This window comes from Dipodomys ordii, unplaced genomic scaffold, assembly GCF_000151885.1.
Source record: "Dipodomys ordii isolate 6190 unplaced genomic scaffold, Dord_2.0 Scaffold2, whole genome shotgun sequence".
Taxonomy (NCBI): domain Eukaryota; kingdom Metazoa; phylum Chordata; class Mammalia; order Rodentia; family Heteromyidae; genus Dipodomys; species Dipodomys ordii.
Window position 1 is genome coordinate 20,666,464 of NW_012267218.1, and position 12,579 is coordinate 20,679,042.

The 12,579-nt window shown below is 40.8% G+C and overlaps 1 protein-coding gene across 1 annotated transcript in view; it reads left to right on the top strand.

Moving 5' to 3' along the window:
• Positions 1 to 12,579, top strand: part of Sptlc2 (serine palmitoyltransferase, long chain base subunit 2) — a 113,365-nt gene that overhangs the window by 65,249 nt on the left and 35,537 nt on the right. The gene's annotated exons all lie outside the window — the stretch shown is intronic.

Consider the following 12,579-nt stretch of genomic DNA (forward strand, 5'->3'; position numbering starts at 1 on the left):
AGAAGTGGCACTGTGGCACAAGTGGTAGAGCGTTCACCTTGAGCTGAAGAACTTAGGGACAGCGCCCAGACAGAGCTCAAGCCCCATGACTGGGGGGGGGGGGGGGGTGAAGAGTGCTGGGAACCTTGTTTATGATTTTAAAGAATGTGGTAATTGCAAGGAGGATTTTAAAAAGAATTTGAAGGAGATGGGGACTTGGACAAGAAAATCCGGGGAGGCCGCAAGTATAGAAGTGAGGATGGTGTTTGACTCTAGAAAGGTGACCTCTATGGTGAAAGTATAATAGTTCTAGGTAAAAAGTGATTGAGGATGTGTTTTTTTGTTTTTGTTTTTTGCTGGTCCTGGGGCTTGAACTCAGCCTAGGTGCTGTCACTGAGATTCTTTGTGCTCAAGACCACCAGCACTCTACCACTTGATCCACAGCACCACTTTTCAGTTGTATCTGAGTAGTTTATTGGAGATAAGAGTCTCACAGCCAGCCGCCGGTGGCTCACACCTGTAATCCTAGCTACTAAGGAGGCTGAGATCTGAGTATCACAATTCAAAGCCAGCCTATGAGACTCAGATCTCACAGACTTTCCTGGCTGGACTGGCTTCAAACCATGATCCTCAGATCTCAGCTCCAGAGTAGTTAAGATTACAGGATGAGCCACTAGCCCCCAGCAGGGATGTGTTCTTCAGCTGATGGCAGATGCTGAGTGAAGGGTGGTAGTTCTCATAGGAGGAAGTTGAGTAATGGTCTTAGGTTTATATGAGAAACACAGACTAATGCTAGTTAACTTGCCCTGTGTAGTGTTAAGTTCAAATTCTTAGGTTCTTGGCTATTTAATTTTGGAAGGCTAGTATCTGTTCCAGTTAGGTTAATAACTTTATTGTTCCTTTATATTTCATGAACAAGTAGAGGCGTTATGTACTCTGTATCTGTACTTTACTGATGGTAATACTTTCCCTGTGTATCTTATTAGTTAAAAAAATGGATGACAGGTGTAAACCACTGGTGCTCAGCTAATTTTCCTATTTTTAATAATGTCATATTGGTACCTGAAAATTTATTCTCTGTCATACTTTTAAGAACAAGCCAGATTCCAATAATGAAGGTTGCCTATATTGTTTTATTTTTAAAGTTTTATTATTTTTTTTATGGGTCCGGTCGTGGGGCCTGAACTCTGGGCCTGGGTGCTGTCCCTCAGCTCTTCAGCTCAAGGCTAGCACTCTACCACTTGAGCCACAACGCCACTTCCGGCTTTTTTTTTTCTGCTTATGTGGTGCTGAGGAACTGAACCCAGGGCCTCAAGCATGCAAGGCAAGTGCTCTACCACTGAGCCACCTTCCCAGCCCCTTATTTTTAAAGTTTTATAAACGACATGTAAACGTTACTTCAGCTTGCCTGTTTGGCTTCATATCATCTGATTGACTCTGTTGAATGGGATGTTCTCATTCACTAGCTTCTCCCATTGTATACTATTCCACATAGTTTTATTACTACCACAAAAATATTTGAGTTATTTATTTCTAGAAGTTATGAACACTGTAGCATTGATCTTTGTGCATGTCTCTTCATGTGTGTGGGATTCTGTAGGGTCTTCATACCTGACAATGAGGTTGGTGGACATCTTAAGTTTAGAAACGAACTTTGACATTTGAGGGGTTTTGTTTGTTTGTTTGTTTTTTGGGGTTTTGTTGTTGTTGTTGTTGTTGGTCGTGGGGCCTGAACTCAGGGCTTGGGCGCTATCCCTCAGTTCTTCAGCTCAAGGCGAGCACTCTACCTCTTGAGCCACAGTGCCACTTCCAGTTTTCTAGTGGTTTATTGGAGGTAAGAGTCTCACGGACTTTCCTGCCCGGACTGGCTTTGAACCGTCATCCTCAGATCTCAGCCTCCTGAGTAGCTAGGATTATAGGCGTGAGCCACCGGCGCCTGGCAATATTTGAGTTTTTAAATTTACAAAGGTAACTAGCCACTAAAAATAAATATATCACAAAACTGGTGATGATTCATAGAGAAAACATGGAATGTACTAGAAATATGAAGCCTCCTCTAGACACCATCTGGGATTGGAGGAACAAGAAGTAGCATTGTGGTACCAACTGCCAGAAGGCCAGATACAGAATCTAGCCAAGTTCCAGAGAATGCAATGGAAGTGACTAGGGACAGAGGGGAAAATAACTGCTTTTATTTAATAATATTCTGTACTATTAAAACTGTACTTCATTTTGTGAGTATATTTTGTGATTAAAACTTTTTGTTAGGCTGCAGAGTACATTAAGCACTTATATAGAAATAAATCCTGCTTATAATGAGGGTTTGAGCACACACACAAATAGTATATGACTGATTATTAATAAATGTCTTTCTCTCTTTTGTGGGAAGATATGCTGAGCTCCCAGAAGAGCTTAAGCAAGGGAAGGTGAGCGATATTTCCACCTGTTTTCCAAGCTGCCCTTCCCACATTCCTTCTCTAATTCCCAACTGCTAAATGAATTTATATTTGATCCAGAAATAGTAGAAAATGATAGATTCTTAAAAGTATTCTTCAATTGTGTAGTTGGCTGTTAAACCAGAAATGGCCAATTTATGAAATAAAATAAATTAGATAAGTTTATGGTGGCCAAATAAATCAGTTTCTATGTAGAAAATTGGACTTTTGTGTTTAATTTCCAAAGTAAATGGATGTATTCAGTTGCTGATGTAGAAGGAAAACGTTGGCCCACTTAGGTTTAGTTACAATTAGGTTTGGCCTATTTGAATTAATTCCAGTAATAAGCTTGCTAATGAGGTGTTAAGTGATCACCTGAAGAACCTCTGGGACTTGTCAACAACTAATTTAAGAGACACTGTTTTTCAAGAAGCTTCTACCATTCTTGGAAGAAGATCTCTAGAATTCCCAGCTTCTCTGGATGTTTTTAACCTTTCCTCTAAATACCCTGTTTTCTGAGCGCAGGAATGTTTAGCCTCTGCTTTTTTCTTCATTATTCTGCTTTGAAATAATTCATTTATCTCACCATTAGAAAATTTCTGGTGAATTGTGTCACTCTTATCCTCAGTGCAGTTGAGCAGCACATCCAACACTGATATCACATCACTCCCTCCTCTCCTGCTACTAACTGTCTACAGCGTGGCTGTTACAGAATGATTCCAGCAGTTGTCAAACTTAATCAGGTAACTACAGTGATAGAAAAATTTCTCCTTTGTTAATTTTCTCTTATTTTCCTCCTTCATTCTCCCTGAAACAACCCCCCCCACACACACACACATTTAAAAGCCACCTAATTATCTGAAGCAAACTCAGATCTTAAAATTCTTCATCATACTTTCTATATACGTGAAATCTTCCTGTGGACATTATCACTCTTGTACATGACCAACAATCAAAAAATTTTATTTTATAAATTAACTGCTTCATTGTATAGCACAAAGGGCCTCGTAACCAATGGCTACACCTTTTGAGATCAGAAGGCAGTAAAACCACTTTATAGGTGTTCTCAATCTCTGGTCTCCAAATAGAATGTCACTTTCCCAACTCCATCCACTTCTACTTTTGAAGTTGCATCATGATGTTAAACATTTTACTAAGCAGACTTACTTTATAACCTATTTCTAATATTGTAACTTTTGACGGCTGCATTTTTCTGTGAGAAATTAGCTTGACAAATGGCAGCCCTTTGAGGCATTTACCTACCTGTTTCCTTTCCATGGATCAGTAACCCTTTTCACCTCCCTCTGTTCAGAAACCTATTCTGAATACCAGAACTTTCATACCAGGCTCTGTCTGTTCTTCAACTCTCATCTGTTTTTTCCAAACCCAAATGCTAATAAAAGTTTCTTGCAATAAGAAACTCCTTTTTGTGTCTTGTTTCAGTTAGTTTGAAGCTGGCTATTTAGATGCCCATTAGCCAACAGGCTGGGGAGCTAACCTTTGAACAAAAGTAGACCTGACCATTAAGCAGAACATTGTTCTTAGAACATAAATTAGGAGTTTGAGTGCATTCCCCTGGGTCAGGAAAGGAGCTTTGAACTAGGTACTCTTCATTTTGAAGATAACATGATACAAGGAAAGGAAATTTAATTAAATTAACGTCAGATTTTTCTTTGTTTTATTTAAAAAGAAATGTGCTCTTGGGGCTGGGAAGGTCGCTCAATGATAGAGCGCTTGCCTTGCATGCCTGAGGCCCTGAGTTCGATTCCTTAGCACCACATAAGCAGAAAGAAAAAAGCTGTGGCTCAAGTGGTAGAACGCTAGCCTTGAGCTGAAGAGCTGAGGGATAGCGCCCAGGCCCAGAGTTCAGGCCCCACGACTGGACCCAAAAAAAAAAGAAAGAAAAAAGAAATGTGTTCTTTGCTTGACTTAAGTAACATCACTTTTATAATAACAAAATTTTTTAAAGAATTGAAGTAGGTGAATTTCCCTAATTTTATTTCATAATGAGACATTTTAAAAGATTCCCCACTCCTCCCATAATTTATTTTATTGCTATGGAGCTGAAGCATACTTTACTTCTGGCCTTCTCATCGCATCTGATCTTTGGTGTAGTCTCTGCCATTTGTATCTGGGGAGGCTTTGTCTCAGAGAACTGATCACAAATATTCTTCAAATTCATAGCTGTTTATTGCAACCCACATCGTTACTACTTATAAGCAAAGTAAGTGGACTCTCAAATGCAAGCGATTTTCTCTAAGCTGATTTAGCGAGATTCTTGTGCAAAGTGGACCAAGGGAAATCCAAGGCCTCAGATTCTTAAGCAAACTGGAAAAGTCTCAGACTTCTTTCAGAGCTTCAGAAGGATCTTAGGAAGGTGGGTTCTTCAAGATCCAGTGCAAACTCGGTCCATGGACCACCTACGTCAGCAGCATTTTTCATAACCTTGACTCATTCAAGAAATACCCATTGAATACCTGGAGGTGAATTATCCCACATGGTGTTACCTTCAGAGCACCCCAGATACTTCAAAGGTAAGCCCTGATTGAGCACTACTGCTGTGGAACTTGTTAAAACAGGATTGCTCTACCCAGACCAACCAACAGATCTAGGAAAACTAAGACCATGAATTTTAAGAACACATTAGTCAAAACTAACGGTTAAGCTTAAAGACAAGGAAAGAAATTGCAAACAAAAACTGAAGGTAATGTTTGGTCCATGGTGTAAGAGTTTGGTGGAAAGCTAAGTTGACAGTTTTCATTATTTTTGGAACTCTAAATGCTTGGGTCCCTGATGATTTCTTTTACGTAGAGGATCCTGACTGGATGAGTCAGTGGCATTTTTAGAAAAGTTAGAAGCCAACTATGGAAGTGGCAGTTGTAGAAAAGTTAGAAGCCAACTATGGAAGAGAGACTAAGGAATAGAGACCTCTGGCCAGGGTTCGTGAGCCGCTTGAAATTTTTTTGTCTCTTACTTTTCCTTTGTATTTCTTTAGCTACTCTTTTTGTCTGTCACGGTGCCTGAACACTGGGCCTGGGCACTGTCTTCTCAGCTCTTCAACTCAAGGCTAGTGCTCTACCACTTGAGCCACAGCACCACTTCTGGCTTTGTCTGCTTATGTGGTGCTGAGGAATTGACCCCACGGCCTCATGCATGCAAGGCAAGGGCATTTTCACTGAGCCAACTTCCCAGCCGCAAGCTTCTCTTTATTTTGGTACTTGTCCTGGAGCTTAAACTCAGGGCCTGGGATCTATCCCTAAGCTTTGTGTTCAAGGACTAATATCTACCACTTGAGCCACAACTTCACTTCCAGGTTTTTGGTGATTAATTGGAGGTAAGAATCTCTCAGACTTTTTTGCCCAAACTGGCTTCCTTCCAGAGCTCAGCCTCCTGCGTAGCTAGACTACTCATATTTTTTTACTGTTAATTCAAAATCCTGAATTCTTTAGTAGAAAATAGTCTTGTTCAGAGTACAGTTTGTTAAGTATGTGTAGGTGAATGCTTGGTTCTAGCATGCACAGTACATTCCTCCTTTAATTCTGTCTAAAAGTAGCTTGTAACATATCTCAGCCCACCTGAGGAAGTAAAATAGGCTATGGTGAAATTACAACTGTCTGTCCTGGACTTGGAATGTAATTCAGTGATGCAGCACTTGTCTAGCATGCCAAGGCCCTGGGTTCTAGCCAAGACTTTCTGTCCTGAAAGAGAGTTGGCACCCTTTAAGATTCAGCTCCTTACTTTTTCAAAGGCACTTGGCCTCTTTTCTTCCTTTGTCTAGGGCCCTCTGTTTCTGGCTGTGCATTAGCAACCATTCTTTTAAACTTTTGATTATATTGAATCAACAACGTTAAGCCTTGGCCCCTGCTGCTTGTTGCACATCCTGTGGCAGTGCTCAGGAAATCCTAGTTTCTGGCATTGAAATGAATTAAAGGATTAAGGCACTACTACAGAGGGGGTGTTAAACCCTGCTTGTGGGAGGAATTTACTGTGTGATGCTTGGGGTTAGCAGAATCTGCTCTCATTCTAATAATGAGATCAAAAACTGAGTGGCTGCTTTAGAACTCTTCCCCAGGGAGGGCACCAAGAGACAGACCTATTTACTTGGATGTCTATTAGACCCAGAGTGGCTCAAGTTGAACATTTCAGTGCTAGGAAAATAGGGGCTAAGTAATGAGTGACCTTATTCCCACTCTTTTGCTTCAATGTTATGTATTGCATAGACCTTGCTTCCAGAAAGCTCTTTATAAATACCCACTTTGGGAGACTCTTCACTGAGGGTACTAAAATAACCTTGGCTTGTAAAGGAGCCTTTTGAAGATATATTAATTCTTCTTTTCATGGAGAAGTTAAAAACAAAGAATGAAGGCCAAGTGATTTCAGTGCTGGCTGGCATATGGCTTCCCTCTTCTTTGCGGTAGATGCTGCTCCTCACAGTCCTTCCTGTGCGGATACTTGACAAGGACATAATTTGCTGATAGAGAATTGGTTGTGAGGACTTTAAGGGTCATCTGTTGCCTGTTTTCCCATTGGAAGGCTGTGGGAAGAAAATGACCATGGATAGTTACGAAGGATGTGTGCCTGTATTCATTCCTAGCTATTCAGGAACCTGACGTCTGATGATTGCAGTTCAGAGGCAGTGCAAGTAAGAAAATCCATGAGACTCTTATCTCCAATTAACCAGCAAAAAGCCAGAAGTAGGGCTGAGGCTCAAAGTGGTAGAGCACTAGCTTTAACCAAAGAGCTCAGGGACAGCACTTGGACCTTGAGTTCAAGTCCCAGGCTCAGCACAAAAAAAAAGAAAAAGGAGGGGGGGAAGGTAAGAGAGGGAGGGAGGGAGGGAGAGGGGAAGAGAGAGAGAGAAAAAAAAAAACAGCTGTGTAGAATTGTTTCACATATAAAAATGAAGGTATGGTTCAGCCATAAGAGTACCTGCTTAATTAGCAAGTGTAAGGCCCTGAGTTCAAACTCCAGGACCACCAAACAAAAGAAAATTTGATAACTTAAAAATTCTTGCCTTATGGTAGGAGAAAACAAAGGAGGGTGTAACAATGCTCGATAGGAAATGGACTCATTACCTTGCTCATGTAACTGTAGCTCCTTTGTACAGTATCTTTATATATATTTTGTTTGTTTGTTTTTATTTATTTATCTTTGTCAGTCATGGAGCCTGAACTCTGTCTGGGCCCTCAGCTCTTCAGCTCAAGGCTAGCACTCTACCACTTGAGCCACAGCACCACTTCTGGCTTTTTTTTTCTGCTTATGTGGTGCTGAGGAATCGAACTCAGGGCCTCATGCATGCAAGGCAAGCACTCTACCACTGAGCCACCTTCCCAGCCCAAAATATATATTTAATAAAAAATTTTAAAAAATTATAAAATAATTCCTTGTTGGGTGCTGGTGGCTTATGCCTGTAATCCTAGCTACTCAGGAGGCTGAGAATTCTGAGAACTGCAGTTCAAAGTCAGCCCGGATAGGAAAGTCTTAATCTCCAATTAACCACCAGAAAATTGGAAGTAGGGCTGAGGCTCAAAGTGATGGAGCACTAGCCTTGACCTAAAGAGTTCAGGGACAACACTCGGGCCATGAGTTCAAGCCCCACGACCAACAACAACAACAACAAAAATTATCTTTGTTCTATCTAGCTTAGCTCACATCTAAGATGTTATTTAAATGTGGAAAATATGTGAAGTTCCCTCAAGTGTAACCTCTTTATTATTATATGTTTGTTGGTATGGAAATCACCCACAATACCTAATAATAAGATTCTTGAGATAAACAAAAGTTAGTCGACTTTAACAAGCATCAAATGTGTACCACCATGTATAGAGAAGATTATTTCCACTAGGGAATTTTTACCATTACTAATCAGGTTTTTTTCCCAGGGGTGTGGGGTTAGTTCCCTTTTACAGCTATTTATTTATTCAGGTGGTACTAAGGCTTGAACTCAGAGCCTCTTGCTCTTGCATTGGCTCTCTACATCGCCATTCCATCATTCAGTTTTAAGTTACTTAGCCACCCTATTGAAGGAATGTACAGAGAACTGTGGGCCCCGCTACTCCTTCCACAGCCTCCCAAATGCTAGAATTACAGATGTGAACCATCATGGCTTGTTGAGCAGGGTTCTTTATCAGTAAAAACCATTAAATGAACTACATCAGTTTGTGTGGTTTAGGACTCTTTCCATGGGGCTTGTGACCATTTGTAGAGAAAAACGAAAGGAGAGTGATTGATATACCTGGCTTTAAAAGCAGTTAGAGATTAAAACTATGGTCTTTCCTCAAAAAGAAATTCTCATAGGTATCACTTAATTCCATTGGAACTGGAATAACTTGGTAAAAAGTAATGGAAGGCTATACCATAGAGAAGTTTCTAAGTTTTTGAGACCTTTTCCTATACAGTCTTTATGGACCTTGGTTGAACATCTGTTTTAATCAGTATTGTAGGAGCTGAGGATGTAGTTCAGTGGTAGAACATTTGTATAACATATACATACACAGAGCCCTGAATTCAATCCCCAGCACTGGAAAAAAAAAAAAAAAAGACTTGGAGATACTCTGCAAAGAAACAACCAGTATTGTGTGTATAGTAGTGGGGTGTGTTATTTTTTTGTTAATCACTATTAAAGTAATTCTAATGAAGCGACAACAGTAAAAGATTAATGAAATAAAACCCTTATAGATATAGAGTATATGTTTATTTGTACAAATGTGGAGATGTATTTTTATGTTCTTTTTTTTTGTTGTTTTGTTTTTTGTTTTTTGGTCGGTCATGGGGCTTGAACTCTGGGCCTGGGCGCTGTCCCTCAGCTCTTTAGCTCAAGGCGAGCGCTCTACCACTTGAGCTACAGCGCCACTTCTGGTTTTCTGGTGGTTTATTGGAGATAGGAGTCTCACGGTCTCTCCTGCCTGGGCTGGCTTTGAACCACGATCCTCAGATCTCAGCCTCCAGAGTAGCTAGGATTACAGGCGTGAGCCACCAGCGCCCGGTCTATTTTTATGTTCTGACATAGTTTTTTGTTGTTATTTTTTTTGGGGGGTCCTGTCGTGAGGCCTGAACTCTGGGCCTGGGCGCTGTCCCTCAGCTCTTCAGCTCAAGGCTAGCGCTCTACCACTTGAGCCACAGCGCCACTTCCGGCTTTTTTTTTTCTTTTTGCTTATGTGGTGCTGAGGAATCGAACTCAGGGCCTCAGGCATGCAAGGCAAGCGCTCTACCACTGAGCCACCTTCCCAGCCCCTTTTGTTGTTATTTTTGTTTGTCGATTGTGGGGCTTGAACTCAGGGCCTGGGAGCTGCCCCTGAAGTCAGCACCTGGCCTTAGTTTTGATGTTAGCATTCTCTATAGTTTTACTTTGAGTCTTAATTGCTGCATAAAGATACACATCTCAGGGGTCAATCTCTTCTACATTAAATCTTGTAAACTTTGTTTACTCAATCTGTTCCTTACACATGGAAATAGTTCAGGGAGCTCGGTGCCAGTGCCTCATGCCTATAATCCTAGCTACTCAGGAGGCTGAGATCTGAGGATTGTGGTTCAAAGCCAGCCTGGGCAGAAAAGTCCCCATAAGACTCTTATCTCTAATAAACTACTCAAAAAGGCTGAAAGTGGTGCTGTTGCTCAAGAGGCAGATCATTAACCTTGAACACAAAGAGGCTCAGGGACAGCATCCATGCCCTGAGTTCAAGCTCCAAGGACAGGCAAAAAAAGAAACAGAAAAGAAAGTATTTCAGGGAAATGTTCTAACTATATCTTCCGCATGAAAAATCTAAATTGGTCTTAGGTGTTAGTGAAATCCCTGAAGATTTGTGGGAACATTGATGGTAAAACACTGGAATGTCGAGGAGTTAGTATCCCCAGGTTTGACTAAGTTCTCCTGGTTTTTCTTCCTATCCTTCTCTGTGCCCATCCTCTTATCCCAGCTTCCTCCCCTTCTCCTCGGATTGCCAGAGTACTGCCTTGATTCTGAATAAAACTAAACCCCCTTTTGGGGGGGGGGGTGCCTATACCGGAGCTTGAACTCAGGGGGCCTTGGCTTTCACTTAGCTTTTTTGCTCAAGGCTGGCTCTATACCATTTGAGCCTCAGTTCCACTTCAAAAATTTAAAGAAAACCACACACACACACTTTAGAAAATTAAGTATTTAAAAGTTTGTGGGTTTGTTTTTTTCTGTGCTGATCTTAGGGCTTGAACTGAGCTCTGTCCCTAAACTTTTTTGCTCAAGGCTAATGCTTGAGCCATAGTTTTACTTTTGGCTTTTTGGTGAGCACCTGAAGATAAAAGTCTCATGGACTTTCTTGCCTTAGCTGGCTTTGAACTGCAGTCTTCAGACCTCAGTCTCATGAGTAGCTAGGATTATAGGCAAGCGCCATTGACAACTAGCTTTTTTTTTTTTTCTTTTTTTATTGCTAATCTGGAAGCTTGAATGCTGGGCCTGCGCACTGTCCCTGATCTTTTGTGCTCAAGGCTAGCGCTCTACAACTTGATATACAGCTCCACTTCCAGCTATTAGAGATAAGAATCTCACAGATATTCCTGCCTAGGCAGGCTTTGAACTGAGAGCTGAGGATCTGAGTAGCTAGGATTACAGGTATGAGCCTGTGTTGGAGAACACCTGGCTCTTTTCTTTTTCTTTTTTCTTTTTCCTCCCTAAAAAATCTGTTTAGGGGGCTGGGAAGGTGGCTCAGTGGTAGAATGCTTGCCTTGCATGCATGAGGCCCTGGGTTCTATTCCTCAGCACCACATAAGCAGAAAAAGAAAGCCGTAAGTGGCACTGTGGCTCCAGCGGTAGAGTGCTAGCCTTGAGCTGAAGAACTGAGGGACAGCGCCCAGGCCCAGTGTTCAGGACCCACAACTGACTCCCCCCCCCAAAAAAAAAATTTTTTTTTGTTTTGTTTAGGATCCCAAATACAGAATGCCAGTACTGGGGCTTGAACTCAGAACCTCATATTCTTAATTGACTTTTTTAGAAATGAAGGATTTTATTTGTTCATTTTGTTTGTGAGACAGGATCATGATATCAGGGCCTTGTTTCCAGGCTAGCTTTAAGTCTTCCAAGAAGCTGGGATTACAAATGTGTACCACCTGCCTGGCTTTCAAGTACAAGATTTTTTAATATCAACACATTATTTTTATTCTACCTGCTCATTCTTGCTTATAAGAGCAATACATGCTCATTTTCAGAAACCCAGATATTATTACAGGTATGAATCACAAAAAAAGAGCGACCTGTGATCTTATGTCCCATGAATAATCAATGTTAATTGATGGAGACATACAAATTTCTTCTTTTTCAAGTATTTATACAAATGGTATTTTATATGAATGGTATTTTATATTTTATTGCTTTTTCATAGTAGCAGTTGAATAACATCACTTGATTACAAGACTGACTGGTAGTCAATCATAGGAGGGAAGTAAATGAAGTTATTATTGTTTTTTTTAGCAACTACAGGAATGTTTCATTGTAGAGTTGTTAGAATTTACCCCTTAATTTTGGCAAGAGCAGTGAACAGATGAGTTCTATCAAGACACCTTCCCTCCTAAAACTCCCAATGTTTAGGTGTGCTTAAGAATAACAAAACAAAGGAAATCACATTGCAAGCGTGTAATCAGCTTATGAATTCCTCGTACTTGGGGAAGCTAATACTGTCTGACCAAGTGATTTGTATATACTGTGTCTTATACTCTGTCATTATGGTAAAGGAAGTGTTCAGTGTTGTTCCTGTATTTTATGTACATAGTTGATCTAATAACACACCATATAAGGCTGATGCATCACAGTGTTAATTATCTCTGGAGTATTTTTCTTTAAAACACAAAATGAAGTATTATTCCTTGTTAATTTTACTAGAATTTTTCAAGAGCTAGCTAGCTACCAGTGCGAGGTGGATCTGTTTTTCCTCTTATGCTTTTGTTCTGAGTGAGTTATCCTGAGACACTTATGCTTTGGGGCTTTATGCTTTCTCCAGCCTGATGTTGGGAATTGGTGCTCTGACTTCTTTTACCATCTTTTTTTTTTTTTTTTGTCCGGTTGTGGGGCCTGAACTCTGGGCCAGGGCTCTGTCCCTCAGCTCTTGAGCTCAAGGCTAGCGCTCTACCATTTAAGCCACAGCACCACTTCCGGCTTTTTTTCTTTTTGCTTATGTGGTGCTGAGGAATCGAACCCAGG